General features: G+C 44.6%; 2 long non-coding RNA genes across 2 annotated transcripts; both read right to left on the minus strand.

Annotated features, from left to right (window-relative positions):
• Positions 1-1,386: 1,386 nt before the first annotated feature.
• On the minus strand, positions 1,387-4,105 carry LOC147917705 (uncharacterized). Its single transcript, XR_015553634.1, has 2 exons — positions 3,887-4,105; positions 1,387-3,235 (listed from the first exon to the last, which is right to left on the minus strand). It is a non-coding gene; the product is annotated as an uncharacterized LOC147917705 (long non-coding RNA).
• Positions 4,106-5,000: 895 nt separating this feature from the next.
• LOC147917706 (uncharacterized) lies at positions 5,001-25,535 on the minus strand. Its single transcript, XR_015553633.1, has 5 exons — positions 25,139-25,535; positions 14,775-14,855; positions 13,813-14,074; positions 7,648-7,828; positions 5,001-5,269 (listed from the first exon to the last, which is right to left on the minus strand). It is a non-coding gene; the product is annotated as an uncharacterized LOC147917706 (long non-coding RNA).
• Between the last annotated feature and the right edge of the window lie 227 nt (positions 25,536-25,762).

The raw sequence follows: 25,762 nt of genomic DNA on the forward strand, positions 1-25,762 counted from the left end.
CTGATGGTCGCTGTGTCTATCTCCCTTCCTCACTCTCCCTCTCTCCTGTTTGTTTTATTTTCTTTATCTTTGTGCTTCTTTCTCCTCTAACACATCAGACTAACCATAACCTTCCTGGTCATTGTTTAGTTCCACTGAAAGAACTCAGTGGTTTCCATCAAGAAATGACAGATCAGTGTTCTGGGAAAAATTTCTCTGTTTCAGCTACTTCTCCACCCTCAATCTGAAGCAGGAAAATTTCTTGAACGTTGAACCAATCTTTTATGTTTTTTCTTTTTTGAACCCAAATTTCAGAGCTCCTGGTCATATTGGAAAAATTCCTGAAGACGGCTGCCTGGAGTTGAGCCGATAGATCTTCCTGTGGCTATAAAGGAGAATCCTTATTTTGTCCATGGGGCCTCAGGAGACTCCCTCGTGAGAGAGGAATCCTTGCTAACCCTATGTTGTACCCAGGACTGGCTTCTCCTAAGACAGTGGTTCTCGAACTCCAGTGTGCATTAGAACCGTGTGGAGGTCCCCTACAACACAGAATGCTGAGCCCATCCCAGAGTTTGTGATCAAGTAGGATGAGGGGACCTGAGAATTTACTATAATAGGAGAAAACATAAGCCAAAACTTTACAAGATAGGATTTGGTAATGATTTCATGGATATGACATCCAAGGAGCAGGCAATAAAATAAGAAAATACACACACTGGACTTCATGGATATTAAAAGTTTTGTGCCTCAAAATTCATTATCAACAGAGTAAAGCACAACCCACAGGATGGGAGACCATCCTGTATCTGACAAACCATGTATCTGACAAAGGCTTAATATCCAGAATAGATAGAGAACTCCTAAACTCAATAACAAAAAACAACCCAAATCAAAATTGAACAAAGTACATGAGTAAACATTTCCTCAAAGAAGATCTGCAAATGACCAACAGGCATATGAAAAGATGCTCACCATCAGTAATCATTAGGGAAATGCAAATCAGAAACACAGTGAGAGACCACCTCACATTCATTGGGAAGGCATCTATTGAAAAAATAAAAAGAAGAAGAGTAAGAAAAAGAATAGAACCAGTGTTGGCCAAGATGTGGAGAAGTTGGAACCCTTGTGCACTTTCTTGGGAATATAAAATATACAATTGCTGTAGAAATCAGTATAACAATTCCTAAAAAAAATTAAAAATATAATTATATAGGACCCAGCAATTCCACTTCTGGGTATATACCCCCTAAACAGTTGAAAGCGTGTTCTCCAAAACATATTTTAACACCCATATTCATAGCATCATTATTCATAATAACTAAAACATGGAACCCACCCAAGTATTGTAACCGAGGAAGGGCTCATTGCCCAATGCACCCCTTAAGCCAACCATGAGATACCCGTTCCTGAAGAAGGGAAAAAGCTTTATTACGAGGTTGACCAGCAGGGAGACAGGAGACAGAGGTTAAATCCTTCTCCCCGATGGGCTGTTGAAAAGGACTTTTTAAGGGCAAAGGAGTGGGTGCAGGAAGGTTGGGGGCAGTCCTAGGCCTTTTGTGCAAGAAAATTTTCGTGTTCTGTCATACATCCCACGTTCAAAAGGCGGTGTCCTTAACATGATCAGCAGGGGAGTTCTTGGTCCCACAAGTCATCCTCCAGTCACTTGTGCAGTCACGGTTTGAGTCTTGCCAGCCATCTTGTGGTCTCACTGGCTCAAACCAGTTGAAACTTGCTCAAGGAGGAAAAATGGAGTTTCTGAAAAACAACTCATGGCCCAAGACTAGATCCTTAGTAAATATATGGAACGTGGCTTAAGAAAGTAGTCTCCAGGGGACCGTTGATAAAAATCGGGTCGGCGCCCCATTTTATTTTGGGCTTGGTTTTGGGCCTGGCTATGGTATCTGTCCAGGGATGTATGGATACGCAAAATGTGGTATATACATACAATGGCATATTATTCATTCTTAACAAAGGAAGGAAATTCTAAGATACAGCACACCATGGATGAACCTTCAGGATATTACTCTAAAGGAAATAAGCCAGTCACAGAAATACAACCTTGTGTGATTTCCCTTCTATGAGGTTCCTGAAATCGCTAGATTCAGAGAGACAGAAAGTAGAATGGTGTTTGCCAGGGGCTGGGAGGAGGAGGAATGGGGGTCATTCATGAATGGATATAGAATTTCAGTTTTGCAGATGAGAAGAGTTCAGAAGATGGGTCGTGGTGATGATTTCACAGCAATATTAATGTCTTCAATACACTTAAATTGTACTTAATGTATCTATGGGGCCTGATGACTTGTCCTGGCCGAGCACATGCTTGTGCTGTTGCACATCTTACCCCTCACTGTACAGTTGGGAAACTGGCCCAGAAAGAGGCAAGTACTGGCCCAGACCACAGGAGGTGGTCAGGGTCCTGAAGACTAGACAAAGCTCCAGCTTCCTTGGCCAACGCTCCGCCCCTTCCCTCAGGTTTCCTTTGGCAATGAGAGGCATTAAGATCCTAGGGGGTTGCTGCCCACCCCTGTCCATATGGGGTCATTTACCTCTCCTCATCATCACATGTGCACAGGCACCCCCACTCACACTGACTTCTCATGTAGGGGCCATGGAGGTGCAGTCAAGAAAGAGCCGAACCGGAGGAAGTGACAAGAGGCAGGAGGGAGAGAGGCTGGAGGCAGCTCTCCCATGGGGCCATAGCATCTGTTCTCCTAGATACGTGTCCAGGGGCACAGAGATGGGCAGAGGAATCCCTAAGTTTCCTAGGTTTCTACCTGTTCCAGACCCATCCCTGGCCCAGCTTGGAGAGCACAGGACTGGGGTCCCGCAGTCCACCTCTGTGGGCACCCAGAACTATGATGAGCCCATCCTCCCCTTGTGTATGCATTGGGACCAGGAGAGAAGACCTCAGTGAGGGTCCTCCTGTATAAAGTCGAGTGCATCCAGCAGGTGACTCCAAGGGTTCCATGCACTCACAACATGTCTGTTGGACTAGGTTCTCTGTTGATGACCTACTGTGCTCTACAACGCTGAGAAAATGCTTTCCACCCACTTGAGACTGTTTAGAACTGAGGAGGCTTGGGGGCTTGGGTGGATGAGAACTGGGGATAATGAAGAAGATGCCAGAGCACTGGACACCAAGTCTAGAGATGGGGGAGAAGACCAGTCCTTGTTGGACCTTCGGGGTCCTCATCTGGCGGCAGGGGGGAGTCATTGTCCTCGTTAAGGTTGGATGCCTCAGGAGTGAAGAGGACATCTGGTGGGGGACAGCAAAATGCGGGGAAAAGTAAGTTCCCGAGATTCCTCCCACTCCCTCCAAGACGACAGGTCCTGCTCCTTTACCTCTGGGACCCTGGAGAGCCTCTGCCTTGAGGACACGCAAAGAAAGTTTCCTGTTTTGGCGAGGGCTGCAGTGCTAGTGCTGGCCACCAGGGGGCGGGAAGCCTCTTGTGTTAGTGGTGGCCAGTGAGTTTTTGTTTTTATTTTTTTCAGTTGTATTGCGATATACTTGATATACAGCACTATGCAAGTTAACATTGCTGTGTGGTACATTTGAAAGTTGCTAAGATAGTAGATCCTAAAACTTCTCATCAACAGGAAAAATCCTTTTATTTCTGTTTGGTGATTGATATTAACTAGACTTATTTTGGTAACCATTACCTAATATATATATACATCAAGTTCTTTCCTTCTGCTGTAAACCTGGAATTTACTCGATGTCCACTGAACTTTACTTGACCTCCTGGAGCAGCAAAGAGTCAAGCAGAGGTCTTTCCCCCTGCCTCAGAAACAACTTGTACCTCCTATTACTAGTGTTCATCTCCACAATCACAGTTGGTCAGAAGCAGGGGGAGGGGTGCAAGATCTGCCCATGTACTTATTCAGCAGTTGTGCAATGAGAACTCACCTTGTGCCAGGTGCCCTGGTGTGCCGAAGTGCGGGATGAAAATGACCAAGTGGTCCCTGCCTGCCAGGAGCTCACAGTCTAGAGGGGAAATGGACAAAAGCAAAGACATGAGAAAGAAAAGAGCAAGTGCTGTAGAGAAACACAGCAGTGGGCTGTGAGGGAGGACTGGGGGTCACTGGGTAGGAGGGTCTGAAAGGCCTCACTAGGGTGACATTTTCTGCGACCAGAATGACAAGAGGGAGCCAGCCCTGCACAAGTCTGGGAGCAGTGTGTCAGGGAGATGGCCCCACTGGCCCTGAATCTCACAGGCAGAAGTGAGTTTGGCCAGAGGAGGTTAGAAAGGTGGCCAGTGCAGCTGGAGGGAGAGTGGGAGGAGAGAACAGGAGCTGGGGTGGAAGGTAGGGCCAGGGCCTGGTAGGCTGTGTCAGTTACCTTTCCCTCTCTGACTTCATTGCCCCTAACCTTGCATTTCAAAACTACAAATGTTAACTATCTCGCAATATGTGTGGATCAGCAATCAGGCATGTTTTAGCTGGGTGCCTCTGCCTCAGTGAGTTGAATAGGTTGGGGCTGTGGCCTCAACTGAGGCTCAACTGGGGGAGGACTGGCCCCCAATTTCACTCTCAGCCTTCAGGCTTCAGTTTGGACTGAGAGCCTGAGTTCCTTTCTGTCTGTTGGCCTGGGCACTCCTGTGCTTCTCTCCTCTATAGGCCTCCACCTTGGGCAGCCCCAAAACACTGGTATTTGATTCCTCAGTTACAGGGATTCGACAGAGTGAGAGAGAGAGAGAGATGGAACATGAGAGAGGGAGTAAGAGGAAGTGAGAGACTTGTTTAGTTAAAATTTAGACAAGACATCCCATCATTTTGGCTGTTATTATGTTCAGAAGCCAGTTACTAACCACTTAGTGGTTCCACGGGGATGTGTATAACATGAGTGGGGCTTACTGGGTACGATTGTGGAGGCTGCCCACCTCATAGGCCAAGATGAGGCACTTGGGTCTCATTCTCCATAAAACAGGAAACAATTGAATGGTTTTATGCCGCAGGATGGCAGTATCTAAATTTCCATCGGTTTCAACCCCCTCATGATGCTGACCTGAAAATGAGGCCAAGTTGGAAGCAGCTGTTCCAATATCACATTCATGGAACCCAGGCATGTTTTGAGTGGTGTTCTGTGCTACCTCCCACCCCTCCTTGTTATTCTTCCATCTCTAAGTTTGTGCCTTAGGTACATGTGACACCAGCCCACAGGGGTAATAGATATTACCTCATATACACTGGGTGACGTCCCTAGGATGTAGATTCTAGTCTGATCCCCATGGTGCAGGTTTGGAGACTGGGGAGGACCTGAGAGGCACAGGGACTTTCCCAGGATGTAGAACTGGCAAGAAAAAGGAGGTCTGCATTCATCTCTGTCTCTTCAAAGCTAGGACCTGAGTTAGGTTTCCAGGGAGCTTTGGCTAGGGATGTGTAGGCTCCTTGTGTACAGTTCAGGAGATGACATAGGGGAGGAGGGTTAGCAGCCCAGGCGCAGGGGGCAGCTCTGGACAAGTCTGATTGAGGGAAGGGGCCCAGGTAAAGGAATCTTGAAAAATGACCCCACTTCCTTGGTCATAGACCTCATCAGATCTTAGAACTCTGGTAACCAGGCACCCACAGCCCCCCATCCAGCTCACTTGAATGGAGACAGCCAAGAAGCAAAAATGTTTTGTTGTTGTATCCAAACTTTTGGAGGATCTGGCCTCAAAAAAACCCAGAAAGAGAATCTTTTGATTGTTGCCGATGTTGGCTCAGCCCTCATCCCTGATGCCTCTGGGTGTCTGACAGGAGGCAGTGAAGGGTAACATGGGGGAGCCCAGGAAAGGCTAGTGCAGGCCAGGACACAACGGTGATCCCACCTGATCAACCCCACACTCCAGGCCCCTCATAGTGTGTGTGTGTGTGTTTGTGTGGAGTGGGGAAGGCAGGGTATGTGGGACAGGCCATTCCTGGGCAGGAGCTTGTTGTTAGGTGTCGGAAACCTGGTGGGTCTGTCACGTTCATACCCCAGATCATGGCTGACAGCATGAGAAGGTGAGCTCCTCTACTCGTATATTATTGAGCCCTAGAGGTTTCATTTCCTTCCCTCCCTGACCAAAGATCTTTGCCAGGATGCCCTCTGTGCCTGAACTGAGGAGCAGACTTTCTCTTGGGGGTTGGCCTCAGTGGCAGTGTGCAGGCAGCACCTGATTCCCTCTGGCCCAGCTCCCAGGCAGTCTTTGCAGAACTCCACTCAGGAGGTCGTCGAGTAGCTGCCCAATGGTTTCAACTCCACCAACTCACTAGACAAGGAGCAGGTACATGAGGCCCTCCTCCTTGTGAGTGTTACACTTTGGGTCCTAAATGTGCCCTTCTGGGGCTCCCTGAACATCTGTCTCATCCAGGAGGGGTGATTTAAATAGAAGGGGACTGAAGCTAGAGCAAGCAGGACTCCAGCACCCCACCTCACAGCTCATTGTCTTCCCTTCCCCAGGAGTGCAAGATCCTGAAGAACTTCTCCTTGCCCCACAGTGTCATCTCTGCTCTGCGGAAAACCTCCACAAGCCACCTGAAGAACACACGGGGGAAGTTTCCCTGTGGGTAGGCCTCTCTCCATAGGAGGACCAGGATGGATGGGGGATCTCCTGTATGTCTGCCATTGGCCCCTCAGTCAGCTGGGAACTCCTGGGTGGCAGCAAATGCTGGGGACAGGGCCTGGGCCTCGGCAGTGGGTCTCTAAGTCTCCTGGGGTCCTTAATGCACCAGTTCTGCTTCAGGATTCGGTTTCCCTAAATGGCAGGTACTGGCTTGAGCCACATTGGAGATTTTCAAGTGTTTATAGCAATAGAACTCTACGCTCAGTTGAAACTCAAAGTGGTCAAAACAGAGCTGCTCTGTATAGCTGGGGAATGGAAACCACAGTTAGCAACAGGAGAGCCCCGTCCCAGTCCCATGAGACCTTAGCGCTCAGAGAAGCCCAGTGAGAACACTCCTTCAGGCAGGTTGAATCTCTCGGGTTGTCCAAGAAAAGGGAATTGCACTCAGACTCCTCACATTATCCCTAAATTTATCCTTCCCTCTTTCCCCTCCCCTCAGGGAGAGCTCTGAAAAACTTAAGGAGCTCTATAGCCAAGACGAGTCCTTGAGCAGAGAACTGATGACCAAGGTAGAGTGGAGACTGGGGGTCTAGAAAGAGAGGAGGAGGGAGGGAGGTGGGTGACTGGGTAGGCTGTGGTTTTGATATTTTCTCACTTGAATTTTCTCTGAAACATTCCCATCTATCTTGCACAGATTAACAAGCAGAGGGATCTATTCAGCCCGTGGGCTGGCGGGGTGCCGTTTGTGGGCAGGAGGCCCTGGTCATGGGACACAGTGGTGTTGGCTGGGCTGTTCCAGGAAGAGCTGCTGAGCTGGCGCCATCAGCAGGACTCTGGCTTCCATCCTGCTGGATGTAGCTTCTTCCAGGCTGTTGGGTGTTTGGGGTGGGTTTAGTCCTCAGCCTAAACCTGTCCTCAGGAAGCCAGGACCCTGCTGTTCCTTCTGTCTTCACCATGTCTCCAAGTGGCGGCACCCTACCTGCCCCGGGGATGGGCACAGCAGGGGATTCTCATGGCCCAGGTGGACAAACAGGCTGCTCATCCTTGGGTCTGAAGGGCTGGACCAGAGACAGTTGTGTGTGCATTCTGGGACACCCCCCCGAACCCCTAGAGCAGTGACTGGAGTCAACCACAGGAGTCTCACCTGAGTGCCTGGTTGGCAATGACATATGACCCCGGTGGCTTATGAGAAGCGTCTAGGCAACTGATGGATTCTTAGTGGATCCTGCTGCAAGGACGTTAGGAGTGTCATGTAAACGAGGAAGCAAAGTATCCTGTCACCCCCTTCCCTGTGGATCAGAGGTGGCACCTTTGGGGTCCAGTTCCTGAGTGGATAGAGAAAGAGTTCAGTGCAGGGGAATGTCCTGAGGGGTTCCTTGGGGAGGAGAAGGTTTTGGCATGGCCTCTGTCCCAGCCTGGGGGCCAGACACTCCACGGGACTGGGGCAGGCAGGAGCCACTCAACCAGACTCCCAAGACACCCCATCCTCTCCATCCACGGCTGGGCCCAAGACCAAGCTTTGAGAGCTCAGGGGACAGGACTGTTCTCAGTGGTGGGGCAGGGGGTTAGGTGAGGATGTTGGAACAGGTCTTCTGATTGGGAGGGGCAAGCGGCCTTTCCTCTGTGGGCCCCTGAGCAACTCACTGCCCATGTTTGGGCCTCTGTCTCCTCATCAGGGAAATGAAAGGATGGTGATCATATGGTACAGGCCTCACAGGGTGGTGATGAGGAGCTAAGAGGGAGGAAAGGAATGTGGGAGCTTTCTGCCTGCTCGACCTGGAGGGGTGAGGGTGAGAACAATGATGACAGTCACGTGACACTGAGTCCTCAGGAGAACCTGTGAGGTAGGTGGAGTTCTCACACCTTCCAGATGAGGAAACAGGCTCGGGAAGGCCAGGCCACAAGCCCAAGCTCACACCCAGAGTAAGAGTTGGAGCTGGGCTTGTTCTAGAATCACAACACCTTGGAGGGTGGAATGGCATTGGTACCAGTTGACTCAAATCAGATGTCCAGGGTCGGAGGCCAGTGGTGCTGGAGAGAAATGAGGTGAGGGGAGTATGGCCTCGCTGACATTGTCCTCGACCCTGGCAGGAGGGGCCCTCCACGTTTGCCCCCCCAGAGATCAGCCCCCAGAGAGTGCAGGAGAAGCAGCAGCAGCAGCAGCATGTGAGTGTGCCTGTGGGGGAGGGGCTCAGCCCTCCCAGCTGGAGGCCTCAAATCAAGAGAGGAGGGCCCTTCCTCCTGGTGCCAGTGTCTGAATCCCCTAATAGAAGTGAGCAGGAGGGGGGCCTGGAAGAGCTGGTGCAGGATGGGTTGTTGTGGGGAGGGCTGGGGACCGCACACCCTGTGATTTGCCAGAAGCCGGCCCTGGGAAGTGAGGAGGAGGAGTGTGGTGTTCTTGGGGTGTGAGGGGAGGAAGAATTGTGGGGAGGCTGCTAAGGGTCCTAGGCTGCTCCCCGTGGGAACCCTGGTGTGGGCCAGGAGGCTGTGGCTGTGGACTTTTCAGGGGAGGGTCTGCAGGGGGTCAACTTGAGAGCAAGGGTTCATCCCACCTACACCCCACTGTCACAGGGTGTCATCCCCAATCTTGGCACTTTCCTCAGTGACCTGCTGATGTTGCACCTGGTGATGGGTGATTATCTCGAGGTGGGTGAACATGGGGACCAGGCAGGGAGGACCAGGATCCTGAGCCTTGGGATGCGGGAGACCCCGAACTGAGCTCTGAGCTCTTAGCACTTGGCACATCTCTCATGAGAGCCTTGCAGCCGCCCCTGGGAGCTGGGGAAGCAGGCCTATCTTAGGGATGAGTGAACAGAGGCTCCAGCTGAGACACCCATTCCGGTTCCCCAGGCTGGGGAAGCTCAGAGCTGCCTGATGGCACAGCTGCGTGAGATTTTATCTGAGCTGGACTCAGCCTCTCCCTCCCATGCTGCACATTGGGGAGAGAGATGTGGGGTCCCTCCAAGTCAGGCAGCATATAAGTGGCTGAGCAGTCCCCTCTGCCTGAGGCCTCAGCCTCCAAGTCTGTCATCAGAGAGGGTTGTGCTGCCAGGTCCCTCAGCCTCACCCCCATGTCCTCCTTCTCTGGAGCCCAGAGCCCGACCTAGGTCCAAGTCCTGTTTTCTCTGCATGCCCGGCCCCCTCTGGGGACCTGGCAGTAGTGCACCATGAGAAGGGGTGGGCATAGGGGGCTAGGCGGGCTAGGGGGCTCTGTCTGATGGACTCTGGCTGTCTGCCTTCCAGGGGAATGAGATCAACCTTGAGAAGAGGACTGAGGAGCAGCTGCAGCACTCCCTGCAGGGGAGGGGAAGGAGGAGGAATTCAGAGACCCTCTGGGCAGAACAGTCCCTGGTTCCACCCCTGTATCTTACATTGAGTGTAAGAGTTTGATAACAGAGAAGTGGGAGACCGATCCAATTGGCGGGTGGATCGAGGGGAGGATGGCATCAAGGAAAACTTCCTGGAGGAGGGGCTGATTATTCCCATTCTGAGAACAGGTAGAGCTGGATGGAACTGGAGGGAAGGAGGGTTCCCAAGACTGGTCCCCTACCCCACTCCTCACCCCCCACAAGGCCCCTGCAGCATCCCCCACCCAGGCCCTGTCTGCATCCTCTCCTTCCCTCTGGTCCCAGGAATACCGAGTCATGAGGGAGATCCTGCTGCTCCAGGTGGCTGCAAAGAATTACAACCTAGAGCCCGAGGAGCGATTTTGGGCCTGGTTCCAGGACATGGAGCTGCTCAACGAGAATGAGAGGTGAGACCGGGCAGGAGTTGGGTGAGGGCAGGGGTGGACTCTCCCTGTTGGCCAGTCCAGAGAGCCTGTCTCCATGGGCCCCCGGTCAGCCCCAGGCCTTATTGCGTGGCGACCCCAGGGCACCCAGACTCCAGCTGCTGGGCAGGCAGTGGGGGGACACCTGAGGTGTGGCTCCTGGTAGGCTCACAGGTGCCTCTCTGTCCTGTAGCTACAGCCTGTCCGGCCAGCCGGAGCCCTAGACCTAGTTGGCCAGCAGAGTACTCAAGGCCAAGAAGAACCGGCCATCATCAAGGTCAGGGGTGAGTGAGTGTCTGGGCCGGGATGACTGACTCCTAGGGGTTCAGTAAAGCTTTGGACTAAGTGTGGCCTTGGGGAGTTGGACAGCTGGCACTGGGATCCCAGCTCCACTACTGAGCAGTCCTGTGACTGGGGTTACTCTCTTCAGCTTCCTGAGACTCTGTTTCCTCCTCTGTGAAATAGGTGATACTAAATGATCACTCACATGGCAGGGACAAACGGGGTACTGGTGGCTGACAGCACTGAGCACAGGGTCTGGAGCACCCAGTGCAGTGGGGAGAGGGTGGGGGGCGATGATTCTGAGGGAGGTCCCTCAAGATACCCGACTCTTCTACTCAGCTGCCAGGCCCCAACACCGAACCCCATACCAGTGGCCCATCACAGCCCCATCCTCAGCAGCGGGGATACAGCTGGGATGCTTGCGATGCACCGGGCCAGCTCCTCCCACCTGATGGGAAGGGGAGCATTGTAGGCTGATTCCTGGGGCCCCTGAAGCCCAAGAGAGAGGGGATGACCCCACCCCAGCTCCCTGACATTTCTACCCCAGCACCTATTCACACATTGGGGAGGGACAGTGGTTATTTGTTTTAAATAATAAATACCATATTTGACTATTATATTAAAGTCCTTTTCCCTTTACAACCTGGGAGTTGTGGTGTGGTTCTGTCACTTTCTGTAGGCATGTAAGTGAGAACTGAATCTCACATTTCTCCTTGAATCAAGAACTCTTCTGGGTCATCAGCTTATTGTATGTGGGAGAAGGGAGAAGGGCCAGCTCCTTCCCTGGCTACTGGGGACACTCCCCAGTCCCCCTAACTCTGAGGACTGGTTCATTTCAGTATCATTCAGCTGCTCCAGGAGCAGACACGGCCCCTCACCCGTTCTCTTGGGATATAAATGTTGAAGGTACTTTCACAGGCAGAGCAACAACCACTGAAATGTGGGTGTCTTTAAAACAGCACTACCCAGGACCAGGTCGTGCCACAGGCAGGGGCTGCCTTTCTACATTCTGGAGGAACAGGGAATGTTTTCTGCTTCTCTTCTTGAGTTTTCTTTTGACCAAATTTTAGGAACTTGTAGTTTTCTAGTTCAATCTCTGGAATTTCATCAGCTCTTAGTGGGGAAAACAATGTGAAAAGATCAAAACGTGCAGGTGGAGAGGACAAGGCCCGAGGAAGGTCATTTGCAAATGGTCTAAAGGCAGGCAGGATTTTCCCTCCTGAGGCCCCTCTAGGGGCTCCCTGTTCACCCCTGACCTAGCTTTGAATCCTGCTGGGATCCTTGTCCAGGACTCTGATTTCCTTTTCCTGCTTGTTTTGTATCCAGGCAGAAAGATTTGTGACACAGCTTTTAAGGCTACTGCTGGGCCTCTTTCCATAAAGATGACTGCTCCCTGTGAACTAGGATTTTCAGCACCCCTGCCTTCCTTATGCAATTCCCTTTAGGGCAGAAAATCCCTAGAAGGCCCCCAGCCTCCTCCCTGGCTTGGCCTGATGAATCCCGGGTGAGCTCTACTTTACAAGGATAAGGGACCATATTCCTGGCCAGTGAGTGACCCCACACTGTCCCTTGCTGTTCAAGGTGACTTCTGAGCCCGTGTCATTCTGAGGTCCATGGTCTTGGACAATCCTTCAGTTTACACACTCAGTGTTGGTGTTATCAACTCGTCCAAATGGGGCATTTGGGCCCGAGACCTTAAAGTGTGTGGCCCCTGGGTAGTTGTGTTTTTTTCCAGTCTTGTGCTGTGGTTATATTACAACCACCTGCTGGGGTGTGAACCTTGTTTGGTGCTTTGAAAGATGAGGCATGACAGGGGTATGGGGGTGGTCCAGCAGGAAATGCCATGGAACTGATGATCCATGGACGTTCATGAACACAGACTTACCAATTAAAATACTGAAATGCTTCCCATCTGGTGGTGAACAGACACTGCTCTGAGCTCACAACGAGAACCCACCCCATGACTAGGAGCTTTCAAAGGGTCACCAAGTGACATTTTGACCCTCATCCCTCAGAAAGACCCTGTAAGACAAGGGCCAGATGAATCGCTTGGCACTTGTGAGTTATCGCCTCCTTTCTGATGGCTGCAAGTGTCACCCAGACACACAGGCTGGACTCTGCCAGGGAAGCCTTCTCAGGATAGCCAGAAGCTGAGGATGAATCCTGGTACCCGGCATCCCAGGTTCTTCCTGACACGGCACAGCCACCCAGGAAAGTGACTTGGTAAAAGAAAGACTGGGAAGGCCGTACTTTCCCTCAAAAGAGAAAGAGAAGTGCCAACAGTGAAAGCTTGATCCCTCAAATAAACAATTAAATCCCAACAAGCAGTGGGTTCTTGTCAGATTACTGATGCTGAAAAGGCCTCTTTTGATAATAGCACGATCCCCCAACTGCCATGTCCATCTTCATGAATCAAATTTCCAACACATATGGATCCAAAAAACTAAGGGAAATCTGATATTTCCTTAGATGCAACTCTGAATTAGTATGCAACAAAGAACAGAAAAACGGAGACCTAGTAGTAAATATCTAATTTGAGAACATAGACCTAAAAGAGCTTTTGAAATAATATTTTGGAATATTACACAAAAAGAATAATCCACTTTTAGTAGGTTTTACTGTGACTGTGAGGGGAAAAACTGAATCATCCCGTGACGTTGATAACTCACTGCTGACTTGAAAGTACAAATAAATAATGTACGTAGTAGAGGAAAATAAGAGAACAGCATGAAAAAGGAAGATCTTTCTCTCCTCACCTGAAACTCAACCTCTCACTTCAGAAAGAAACCACTGTCTATATTTTCTATGTCACGCAGCAGAGTTTAATAAAAGAAACGTATTGGTATATTTTAAAGTTTCAAGAGCTCAAAGCAAGGAAACATTAGGGATGCTGCCAAGAGACCTCACTGAGGTGCCTGTTCCATTTCATCTGCTGTCAGGACGTCCTTCTTGGCCCCTCACTTTCTCTGCCTCGCTAGCAAGTCTGTCCGCCATCAGTGCTATCACCAGTCTCTCTCCTGTGCTCTTCACTGCCCTTTCCTCCTTCCTGATACCTTCCTCAGTCACCAGAAATTGTTGGCAGTGGGGCTGTGGAATGCCCAGATCAGCTCCTGGAATCATCTCTGCCAAATCTGAAGACAGGCAGGAGTGGGCATGGGACCTGGGGTACAGACCACCTGCGAGCACACCTGGCAAGGATTCACCTGAGTGACTAGGTGCAAGTTTTTGCAATGCTTTGGCAAGATTGAAAGGACTTACCAGTGGTCCTTCACTGCTGCAGGCCTGGAGTCCTTGTGGTCTCTTGGGCCAGCAGACCTGGTGGAGCTGGTCCAATGTGTCCTCCCAGAGACCCGTCATTGCCAGAATCGGATGGGATACTAGTAACCGGCCTCTTGAATATGTCACTGGACATCCTCAAAGGGATGAAGATGCTTAAACCAGGCTTTGGTTTGGACTGGTTCCCACAGTTACACTGCTTTCTCTGTGAAGACGTGACTGTCATCCATCTTTTCCTCTTACTCTACAAAAATAAATCATGAAATTGGGTCAAATGATAAAGGAAGCCTGCCTTTTTAGGACAATTATCCTGGCTGTATTGTACTTCCACCTTCCCTCTATCCTCTGGGGATAGACCTGACCTGTCCTGGGATGTCATCAGGCAGATTTGCATCAAGAACAGAAAGCTCAAGGTCAAAGCTCAAGGCTACTCCAGATCATTTTTCCTCCTCCATCCTGTTAACTCCTTGTTTGAGTGTGTTTCTATTCTCTTCTTGTCCTTGTCACTCTCAACCACACAAGTCCTGGCACTCCCTCTCAGGACAGTCGGTCCCAAGTCCTTTACTGAATCCCATATCCTACCATTTCTGTGTTTTCTGACTACTCATTTGCTTAATCCATTGACCACTTGGTGTTCATAGAAGTTAAATCAATAGTGACATGATCAACCACCCTGTTATTGACTTACTCCCATATCCCAGATGTTCACATAATCCAAATGGTGATGTTCAAAAGTAAATAATTCAGAAAACTTATTCATCCACCACAAATTCCTGATCTCTAATATTTTTATTCAAACACTCATAGAGTAGATATCTGTCCCTCAAGTTCAGAAATAATGCCAGATCACCGATGCTCACCTTAATTTCCTCCTACACCTATCAATCCTGGATTCCATGGACTATGATCTCAAGAATTTCCTTGAAGAATAAAAAATTCCTTACCACTCATTTATGTTGTAAATCTCCAAACCAAGAAGATCCCGATATCTGCCATGCCGCAGCTACTGCTGGTCTTATAACATGCTGAAGAAAAAGCACAAAACATGATCTTTTGGTAACACTGTAAATACAAAGCCGTCTGCATCAACTGGGAAGCAGCCAAAATGCTTGGAAATTTTTTTCTCTTTTTTTGTGTTGGCTCAATAACAAAAATAAAAATCAATTTAAAAAATGGGTAAAGGACCAGAATAGACTTTTTCCAATGAAGACATACAAGTGGCCAATAGGTGTCTGAAAAGTTGTTCGACATCACTAATCATCAGGGAATGCAAATCAAAACCACAATGAGCTATCACTTCACACCTGTTAAGATGGCTATTATCAAAAACTCTAAAGATGGCAAATGTTGGTGAGGATGTGGAGAAAAGGAACCCTTGTGGAAATGTAAACTAGTACAGCCATTATGGAAAACAGTATGGAGGTTCCTCCAAAAATGAAAACTTGCATATGATCCAGCAATCTCACTTCTGGTATATACCCACAGGAATTGAAATCAGGGTCTCAAAGAGATACCTGCACTCTAATGTTCATTGCAGCTAATTCACAATAGCCAAGATACGGAAGTAACCTAAATGTCACTGACGGATGAATAGATAAAGAAATGGAATATTAATCAACCTTGAAAAAAGAAGGAATTCCTGCCATTTTTGACAACATGGATGGACCTAGAAGACATTATGCTAAGTGAAATAAGGCAAACAGAGAAAGTCAAATACTCATTTGTATGTGGAATCTAAAATAGTTAAACTCATACAAGCAGAGGTTGGAATGGTGGTTGCCAGGGGCTGGGGGGGATGGAGAAATGGGGAGCTGATGGTCAAAGGATACAAAGTTTCAGTTATGAAGATAAATAAGTTCTGGAGATCTAGGATACGGCATAGTGCCTACAGCTAACAAGACTGTGTTGCATAAGTCACATTTGCTAATAGAGTAGATATTAAGAGTTCTTACCACAGAATAATACTAATAAAGAAGGTGAAAGAAAACTTTGGGAGGTGATGGATATGTTTGTGGCCTTGATGGTGGTGACAGTCTCAAGGGTGTATGCTTATGTCCAAATTCATCAAGCTGTATATGGAAAAGTATGACATCATCGTTGATTCTTCTGCACCTTGAAATACGCCATGTCCTCATCACAAGAGAAAAGTTTTGTAACTCTATATGGGGACGGATGTTAACTGGACTTATTGTGGTGATCATTTCAACACATATACAAACATTGAATCATTACGTTGTAACCCTAAAACTAATATAATGTTGTATGTCAACTATACCTCAATAAAAAAAAAAACACAACAGACAAAACCATTTGAATATTGTAAATGAGTTCAGTGAATCCCAGAAACTGTCCCATTCTCATATGGGAGTTACAGGAAGCAGAGAGGATGAAGTAAGATGGAAGAAAGTTGTACAAAACAGTATTCAAATTAAAATCATTTAATTTGATATCAGCTCCTTGTGGCAAAGTTCTGTGAGCACTGATCTTTCACACTTTTCCTGGAAAAGCATACTTTCAGATCCAACCCATAATAGTTTCATCATTTGCTCTAATAAGAAAATTTCAACTTAATAAATAAAACCAAAAGTATCCCTTATGTATGAATAAAGTTAGTGAACTTTACAGAGAAAAGAGCATATTTGCAAAATCTCACTAAAGGAAACAGAAAACTGAATGATGATGAAGTCTCATCCAAGCTTATCTTTGAAAGCCAGTAAAACCAGGTTATCTTTTCAAGGATGTGTGTAGAGCTGTTAGCCTTGGAAGATAGAAATAGTGCTGCTCCTCTGGAGCAGAGGGCAGGCTTGCTTACTGCCCAGTATAATAAAAATAACAGCCCCCAGGGCAAAGGTCAGCAGACATGCTGCCCATTATCAAAGATTTGAGTTCCTGAAGATCTGAGTTCTTGCAACCCTCTGCATGTCACCTGGCCCACTGTGTATCACCCTGTAGGAAGTGGGATTTAGTGAACCGGTGCAAATGCTGATACTCTGGCCACTGCTATTGCTGTGTCATTAAGTCCTTTGTTTCTGACCCATGGGTCTCATGTCTTTTGCCAGCATCTATAAGACCATGGTAGGCTGACTTATTAGCTTGCAGGTAAGGTAAAATATCAGACCTTTCACAGTTCCTGACAGGCCCTTAAAGTAACTAGTAGTCTTAGGAACAGAGAGCTATCCAGAACAATATGCATGGATGGTCTTCATAGATGACTTCATGCAACCAAAATTTTAATGTCTCTCTGACCTCTTTTATTTCTACCCCAAGTAGAAGGAGAGGCACCAAGCTATTACAGACCTAGGGCTTATGCAAGCCACCTGGAGACCTAGTGACCAGAAACTTCCCATGGGGAGCAAAGACAGATGGGCATATTTCCAAAATGGACCCATATGCCCCCTATCATCCAAAAGACAGTACATTATCTTAATTTATGATGATTTGATTCATTAAAATCTTGTGATTGGCCAAAGCTACACTTCTAAGAGGACTGAGACACATGGCAGTTGTAAGCAGATTAACACATTTGGTGAACTACACTTAGTGTTCTAATCAATTATAAGGTACAACAAATTTAATTAGGTCAATTAAATGATATTTAATGCTATGCCTGATTATTACTCTGCAATAGTGAACAAGAAGCTCATGTAGATAACTATAATTGGTCTTACTTTAAAATATGATAGTCAAGACTGTTTGAGATAAGCTGGAGAGAAGGAAGGGGAGAAATAGATAAAAGTTAGCTGCTCTGAAGCCACTCTCAAGACCCCTGGATCTACATGTAACCCAGGAGATCGAGGCAGATGGCTGTGTGCCTAGATCCTCCTGCACTGTGGTTCTCAGGGATGTCACCGGGCTGAAACAGCTTCCTGAATCGTGTTTACACATCCATGTGTACAATACCCCTGACCATGGGGATGAACCACCATTCAATCATCACTTACACCCTTCTAATTAACAATTAGATTTCAGAATCATTGTATCATTACATGATAATTTATTCCTCAAACCTGTGGGATGCCGAGCTAAAAGAAAATCAAATTCAATGGATTCTTTTCTTTGAAGGACCAAGATGTTCTTTTACACTTGGAATCCGGATTAGAGGATAAATCCATCAAATCAATGGAAACAACTTAAGAAATGGACAGAGGGATATTTCATTCATATATACACAGTTTGCACTGTGGCAAAAATAGAGTTATATTTTAAAAAATTAGAATTTTTTGAAATTTTATAGATATTAAAGACTTCGTTCTGCTTTTACTCTCTTTGGTTTACCAAATCAAAATCACTCTTTAATGGGCATTTCTAGCATTGAGTGCTAATAACAGCAGCTTTTTAAAATTCTTATTTTTCCAAGGTCAAATACCAAAGGCAGAGGTCGTAGAGAGGTCAAGTCTAATCTACCTACGGGTGTGGCAGGTTTAACTATGCATGTTCAAGCCAGATATTGCCAGCAGAACCACATCTCTTCACCCATAGTTGAGTTTTTACTAGTAATCACAGAGACTTAAGGATATCAAAGGAAATTCTTTATTAAGAACCAAAGTTATAGATTCCTATCTTGGGTTTGTTGGGGGAAGAGGGAGAATCTCTCTCTGTCCTTTTTTTTAAGGTTTTTATGGCTGGCCAAATAATTAACAAGACAGGTTAGTAGGAGAAAATAATATCAAGTTTAATAACATGTATACATTGGAGAAAGCAGGGACACTGTGTTTTTTAACACACTAGCAGAAATTTTTGTCTTAAATATCACGTTCAGTCAATGACAAAGGAGGATTTTGGGGGTTGGGGGGAGTCAGTTATGGGAGATTACCATTAAAGCACAGTAAACAAGAGTAAGGTTTTATTATGTAGCCCTAAGGCCTCACCTTTTACATTGATTAAGTCTCTAGAAATGAGCTCATCTCTCTTTTTTTTAATACAGAGAGGGAGATATCTTTATAAATGGAGATTTCTCTTATAAATGTAAATGATTGTCTGGCAACTCCTCACAGGGTCATTTAGAGAATGTGGCCAGAGAGACAAAACTTTTGATAAGAGGGGCTTGTTGGTGTCTTTCCTATTGTAACATTTACCCTACGTTATCTTTATAGCCATCATGATAGATCTGTTCTTGGAAGGAGCCACCATGTCAAATTTTTTAGGCAGTTAGTGGGGGAGGTCAAATGTCCCTAGAGAAAACAACCAAGGTAAAGAGATAGATTTCAGGGTGGCCAAATCTTGATCTCCCACAGTCCCGCCTTTGAAACTAAAAGTTTTACAGTCCTTTTGAAACTTAAAGAAGTTTTATAGTCTAGAAGCTGAGTTGGTAGGCTGTTTGATCTCTCCGAACACATTTTATTGTCTTGATAATAGATCAGTTTATTTTGGAAGGTGGTGATGTAGGTGGGCTCTTAAGGTTACGCCTATATTATGGAAGTAAGCAATCAAGTATTTAATAGAAGCATTTTTATGTAAACAAAAGAAAAACAAGGTTAATGGTTAGAGTAAGTTGTAAAGTAGTTTTTGAGTTTAGAGGACAGCCAGTGAAGAATTTTAGATGTCAGCGTCAAAGCATCTTTTGCAGTTTAAAATGTCTCTGATGATGTCATCAAGTAATCTTTTAAGTTTGTATCAAGTCCATTAGCTTCAGTTTGTAAGGCTTTAGGAAAAAGGGCAGGTTCATTTTTTTTAGATGTTTCCAGCAGCTTTATTCATAATTGCCAAAACTTGGAAGCAATCAAGATGTCCTTCAGTAAGGGAATAGATAAATAAAGTGTGGTAGATCCAGACAATGGAATATTATTCAGAGCCAAAAAGAAATGAGCTATCAAGCCATGAAAAAACATGAGGAAGCTTAAATGCATATTACTAAGTGAAAGAAGTCAATCTGAAAAGGCTACACACTGTATGAATCTAACTATATGACATTCTGGAAAGGCAAAACTATGAAGACAAAATGATCAGTGGTGTCAGGATTTGGGGGAGGTGGGAGGTTGAATAGGCAGAGTAAGGAGAATTTTTAGGACAGTGAAAGTACTGGCTATGATACTATAATGGTGGATACACGTCATTATACATTTGTCCAAACCCGCAGAATGTCCAACACCCAGAGTGAACCATAAAGTAAACTATGGACTTTGGATGATTATGATGTGTCAGGGTAAGTTCATCAATTGTAATGAATGCACTACTCTGGTTGATGATGTTGATAATGGGGGTGGGGATATGCCTGTGTGTGGGCCGGGAGTGCACGAGAAATCTCTGTACCTTCCTCTCAATTTTGCCATGAACCTAAAACTGCTCTAAAAAAAGTCTTTTTTTTTTTTTTTTTTTTTTGGACTCCACAAGTATTTTATTTTGGCTCTGTTAAAATTTTTGAATTATTTGCCAATTAATTCCACATAAAAATCCAGATTTCTAATTTCTCTGGGGAAACAAAGGCTCAGCCATCAGCTGGAGTAGGGGTCTGCCCTCTGACCTCCCACCTCACCACTTCTTTTTTTTTTTTTTTTAATTTTTTGTTTATTGCAGTAACGTTGGTTTATAACATTGTAAAAATTTCAGGTGTACATCATTGTACTTCTATTTCTGCATGGACTACATCATGTTCACCACCAAAATACTAATTACAACCCATCACCACACACATGTACCGAATTATCCCTTTCACCCTCCTCCCTCCCCCCTTCCCCTCTGGTAACCACCAATCCAATCTCTGTCCCTATGTGTTTGTTTATTGTTATTATTATCTACTACTTAATGAAGGAAATCATATGGTATTTGACCTTCTCCCTCTGACTTATTTCACTTTGCATTATACCCTCAATGTCCATCCATGTTGTCACAAATGGCTGGATTTCGTCGTTTCTTATGGCTGAGTAGTATTCCATTGTGTATATATACCACAGCTTCTTTATCCATTCGTCCCTTGATGGGCACTTAGGTTGCTTCCAAGTCTTGGCCATCGTGAATAAGGCTGCAATGAACACAGGGGTGCATGTACCTTTACAAATTGGTGTTTTCAAGTTCTTTGGATAAATACCCAACAGTGGAATAGCTGGATCATATGGTAGTTTTATCGTTGATTTTTTGAGGAATCTCCATACTGTTTTCCATAGTGGCTGCACCAGTTTGCACTCCCACCAGCAGTGTATGAGAGTTCCCTTCTCTCCACATCCTCTCCAACACATGTTGTTTCCTGTCTTGTTAATTATAGCCATTCTGACGGGCGTGAGGTGATATCTCATTGTACTTTTGATTTGCATTTCCCTGATAGTTAGTGATTTTGAACATCTTTTCATGTGTCTGTTGGCCATCTGTATATCTTCTTTGGAGAAATGTCTGTTCAGGTCTTTTGCCCATTTTTTAATTGGGTTGGTAGTTTTTTTGTTGTTGAGATGCATGAGTTCTTTATATATTTTGGAGATTAAGCCCTTATCAGATGTATGGTTTGCAAATATCTTCTCCCAATTGTTAGGTTGTCTTTTCGTTTTGTTGATGGTTTCCTTTGCTGTGCAGAAGCTTTTTAGTTTGATGTAGTCCCATTTGTTTATTTTTTCTATTGTTTCTCTTGCCCGGTCAGATGTGGTGTTTGAAAAGATGTTGCTAAGACCGATGTCGAAGAGCGTACTGCCTATGTTTTCTTCTAGAACTTTCACAGTTTCAGGGTAACCAGTGTTTTTAATTGTGTCCTGTTATAAGGAGAACAGATTCTTATTGAACTTATGTAAATAACTATATTGCCATGAAAACAACAATATTCACTTATTAAGAGTTTTTAAATCTTGGAGGGATCAGGTAGAGAGAAAAAGATAAATATTTTTATTTTTTTTATAAAAGTATCATTTACCAAATTGTTATAAATCATAGCTAGCTCAGGAGAAAAGAGAAAAAGTTTTCCTTAAATCTGAAAAATCAAAACATTAAAAATTTAGAAATACTTCAAATGAAAAATCATAAAAATTATAATCAGTTCATTTAGTATTGTGTAATCTATTTTTGATCTCAATCTTTTTGTTAGCAGCTTTATGAAGTTATCAGTCTCTCTATCAGATTTTTGTAATTTTTTACCAAGTTCAGTTTTATGATCAGAAAGTTTATCAGAAGCCTGTACTTCAGTGTAAATGTCAGAGTCTTTTCTATGAATTTTTTTGAAGTTGAAACATTTTATTAAAGCATTAGAGCAAAGAAATGTCTGTAAACAACAAGACCTCAAAATGGCAATTGACAAAAGAAATTTGGTTAATTTTGTGACATATAACACTGTAAAATAATAATAACCAGAATTATGACTGATAATCAGGACAGGTCAGAATTTCAGTAATCTTATACAATTTTAAAACGCCTATATCAATAACATTTGCCCACATAATAGCACATAAGCAGACTTATCATCACTTGTCTGACAATGTTTTTCACGTAGTTTAACATATTGAATAAGCCTAATAAGTTTAGTATCTTCTTCCTTATAGGAAGAGAGCAAATTTCTTTGAGAAGTTTCAGGGCCCTTTGAAAATTCTCAAAGAAAAAAAGTAAAAAAAGACTTTATTTAAGATATGAATTTTGGGGGAGCTTGTCCAAAATATAAAAAGTCAAAGTAAACAGAGCATTAACAGTCTAAAAAGCCTTAATAGAGAGACCTCAGTCTTTTGAACACAGGAAATTATTTTAACAGTTTTTTTTTTTTTTTTGGTAGACTTACTCAAAGGTAAAGAAAAATCTTTTATAACTTTTTTATCAAGTTTAAGCAAATTATCTTTTTAAGAGAAATAAGACCAAATTATAATTTTGTACCAGCTTATTTCTGCTATTAAAACTCATTTATTTAATTAAATTCATTTCAATCTTAGCCAACTTGACTATGTATAAAACTCCTTTTCCAGAATTCTCTCTACAAACCTTTTATAGCTTTTTTTTTATATTCAGAATTTGTCCCATGTCTTTCTTTTCCCTCCTAGTACTTAAGGACAAATTTATCTTTTTTAATCGACCAAAGAAAACATTTCCATTCTTTGTACCTTCATATATCTTATTTTTCTTGTACACAGACTTTTTTTTAAATATTTAGTAGCTTTAATCACATATACTAATTAGAAATTTTAACTCTTAGACTTTGACTTTTAAGTAAAAATTAAGTAAGCAGTTATAAACTTTTTTTTTTATATTAGCATTTTGTGGATTGGAAAATTTATGAACACTTTATAACTTTTAGAAATATGTTACTTTATAGTACAATCTTTTAATAAAACACATGTTTACCAATAGACCCAAAACACCTTTTAGTTTCCTGTAATGAAAAGCCAAATGTAGACAAACGTAAGTTTAGCAATCAATGTCTAATATCTTATCTTATTTGGAAATGATCTATTCAACTGAATTTTTATCATAAAATTTAGCAAAACTCTAAAGTTTTAAGTCACCAAAAAAGAGTTTGGAAGCTGAAACCACCATAATACATAATTATTGTTTAAAGTTCACCCAACATTTATCTTTTTTACAACTATTTACTTGTTCCCAATAATTATTTAGATTGCCTATAAGACTTTATAAGACATCAGATAAAATTAGCCATCATTTAAATTATTATTTTTGTTAACCAGTTCTGTAATAGAAATAACATCAGTATTTTTCCTACAAAATTTCATGTAAATTTTATCACCTCTTATACTTTTAAACATAGTTATCATTAAAATTTTTATCAATAGGTCTTGGTCTTTTAATTTTGGACAAGGGAAGCATTCTCAGTCAGACATTTGAAAACATACTCAGACAAAGTTGATGTAACCTCTTTATATAAAATTAGCTCAAACATTCTAACCTTTATAATCTTATCTACACTTACACTTTTACATGTTCTCAATTTAATTGTAACCTGAGTCAAGGTCTTAAGGCTAGTCAAATTTTTCCCTTCTTTTTTTCGGCCTTTTTTCTTAGGTACCAATTAAACAATTATGTGAGAGCTCTCAAAAAAAATTTTTTCCCCCAATTTAGAAGTTTTTTCAATTTAAAGGATCTGTCGTCTGGCCATTGACGAGTAGGATCTTCATTTGTATATTTATTCCAATAGTGACTCGAACCAATAAGCCTTTTTAATGAAAGACCCGGAGGTAACTTTCTACGCTTAGAATAAATTTATCATGGACGTAAGAAACGTCCCTGGTGAGGGCGCAGATGATGTAGCCCCCGTGATCCACAGAATTTACTCCCAAAGATGTTCAGAAAAAGTAAAGACCTTCGTTGCACAGGCGGTAAGGATGGTGTACTGAAAACGGTGTCTCCGGTCTCCACAATAGTGTGGGACGCCTCCAGTCACAGACCCGCTAATCTGTGACACCGGGCAGGCGATACTGGAATGGGATTTTTCCAGCACTAACAAGCAACGAAGGTTAAGACGACAAAAGCCCTTATGGACTGGGCCCTTTATGACAAACTCCCCTGAGAGCTTGGCACAGCCGGACAAAGACAGTTCGGAACCCCAGTCTACTTGACTGGCCACCAAGGTGCACCCCGGTAAATGCACCTTCCGTATGGTGGAGACCAAGGAGAAGATTCTCACTGGTCACAAAGCCAAGTTCTCTCAGGACACAGAACAAGACAGAAGGAAAAACCTCATCCGGTTTTTTTTTTTTCCTTATGTGCACAATGACAGCTTTAGCCACGCCTTAGGTCTCTTGGAGCCAGAATAATACCTAGGGGGGGAGGTGCCGCGGGGTTGGGGACTGTGTGCTTTACAGAATACCTCGTCGTTGCACGGACATTTTCTTGCAGTTGGCGGGGGACCTGTGTCATCTACCCCGTTCCGTGACCCAACTTATCCTGACACGGGAGTCTTCTGAAAGTGGCGAGCGCCCTAATGGCTCTTAACTGCTCGACCCGTGCCCACCAAATTTGCGGTCTTTTTGGCTTCTAAGATGCCCTCAGCAACCAAAAGGCAATGGCCTTCACTTCATGTGTATAATAACCCACAGCAAAGTTTGTAGACGCTGGTCTGGTGAGACCCACAAACTCACCAGTCTGTGTGGCCGGCCAGGACAGCAGGCTTATAGGGCCTATGCCTGCTTCCTACCCTATGGTATTTCCTTCTTATGACAAAAGACACAGACAAAAGAGAACAACAGAGACTACCTCTGGGAGGAAAAGGGATCAAGATCAAAACCAAGAGTACTCTACCAAATTTAAACCGAGTCACTAAAAGCACAAGAAACTAGTTTCCCAAATATTTTCTCCTACCAATCTAAATTTAGAAAGAGAAAAAATTCTCACCATTTCCTTCCGCCGGACTCCGCAGATAGAGATTCCGGGAGGCTGACATGGTAAGAAGTCTTACCTTTTGCCGGCTTTCGTCAGGCGTTCCCGTATCTCATCATCCGCAGTAGTCCAGGGAGAAGGCAGGTCTTCCAGCTAGAGAAGGCAACTTGCCAGCCAGTGCTTCTCCTGGCTGGCTCGCCAAAACTGTTGGGGGAAGAGGGAGAATCTCTCTCTGCCCTTTTCTTTAAGGTTCTTATGGCTGGCCAAATAATTAACAAGACAGGTTAGCAGGAGAAAATAATACCAAGTTTAATAACATGTATACATGGGAGAAAGCAGGGACACTGCGTTTCTCAACACACTAGCAGAAATTATCATCTTAAATATCACGTTCAGCCAATGACAAAGGAGGATTTTGGGGGTTGGGGGGAGTCAGTTACAGGAGATTACCACTAAAGCACAGTAAACAAGAGTAAGGTTTTATTATGTAGCCCCAAGGCCTCACCTTTCACATTGATCAAATCTCTAGAAATGAGCTCATCTCCCCTCTTCCCAATACAGAGAGGGAGATACCTTTACAAATGGAGATTTCCCTTATAAATGTAAATGATTGTCTGGCAACTCCTCACAGGGTCATCCAGAGAATGTGGCCAGAGAGACAGAACTTTTGATAAGAGGGGCTTGTTGGTGCCTTTCCTATTGT

Source organism: Ceratotherium simum, chromosome 2 (genome assembly GCF_057802395.1).
Source record: "Ceratotherium simum simum isolate JZ-2026a chromosome 2, ASM5780239v1, whole genome shotgun sequence".
Taxonomy (NCBI): domain Eukaryota; kingdom Metazoa; phylum Chordata; class Mammalia; order Perissodactyla; family Rhinocerotidae; genus Ceratotherium; species Ceratotherium simum.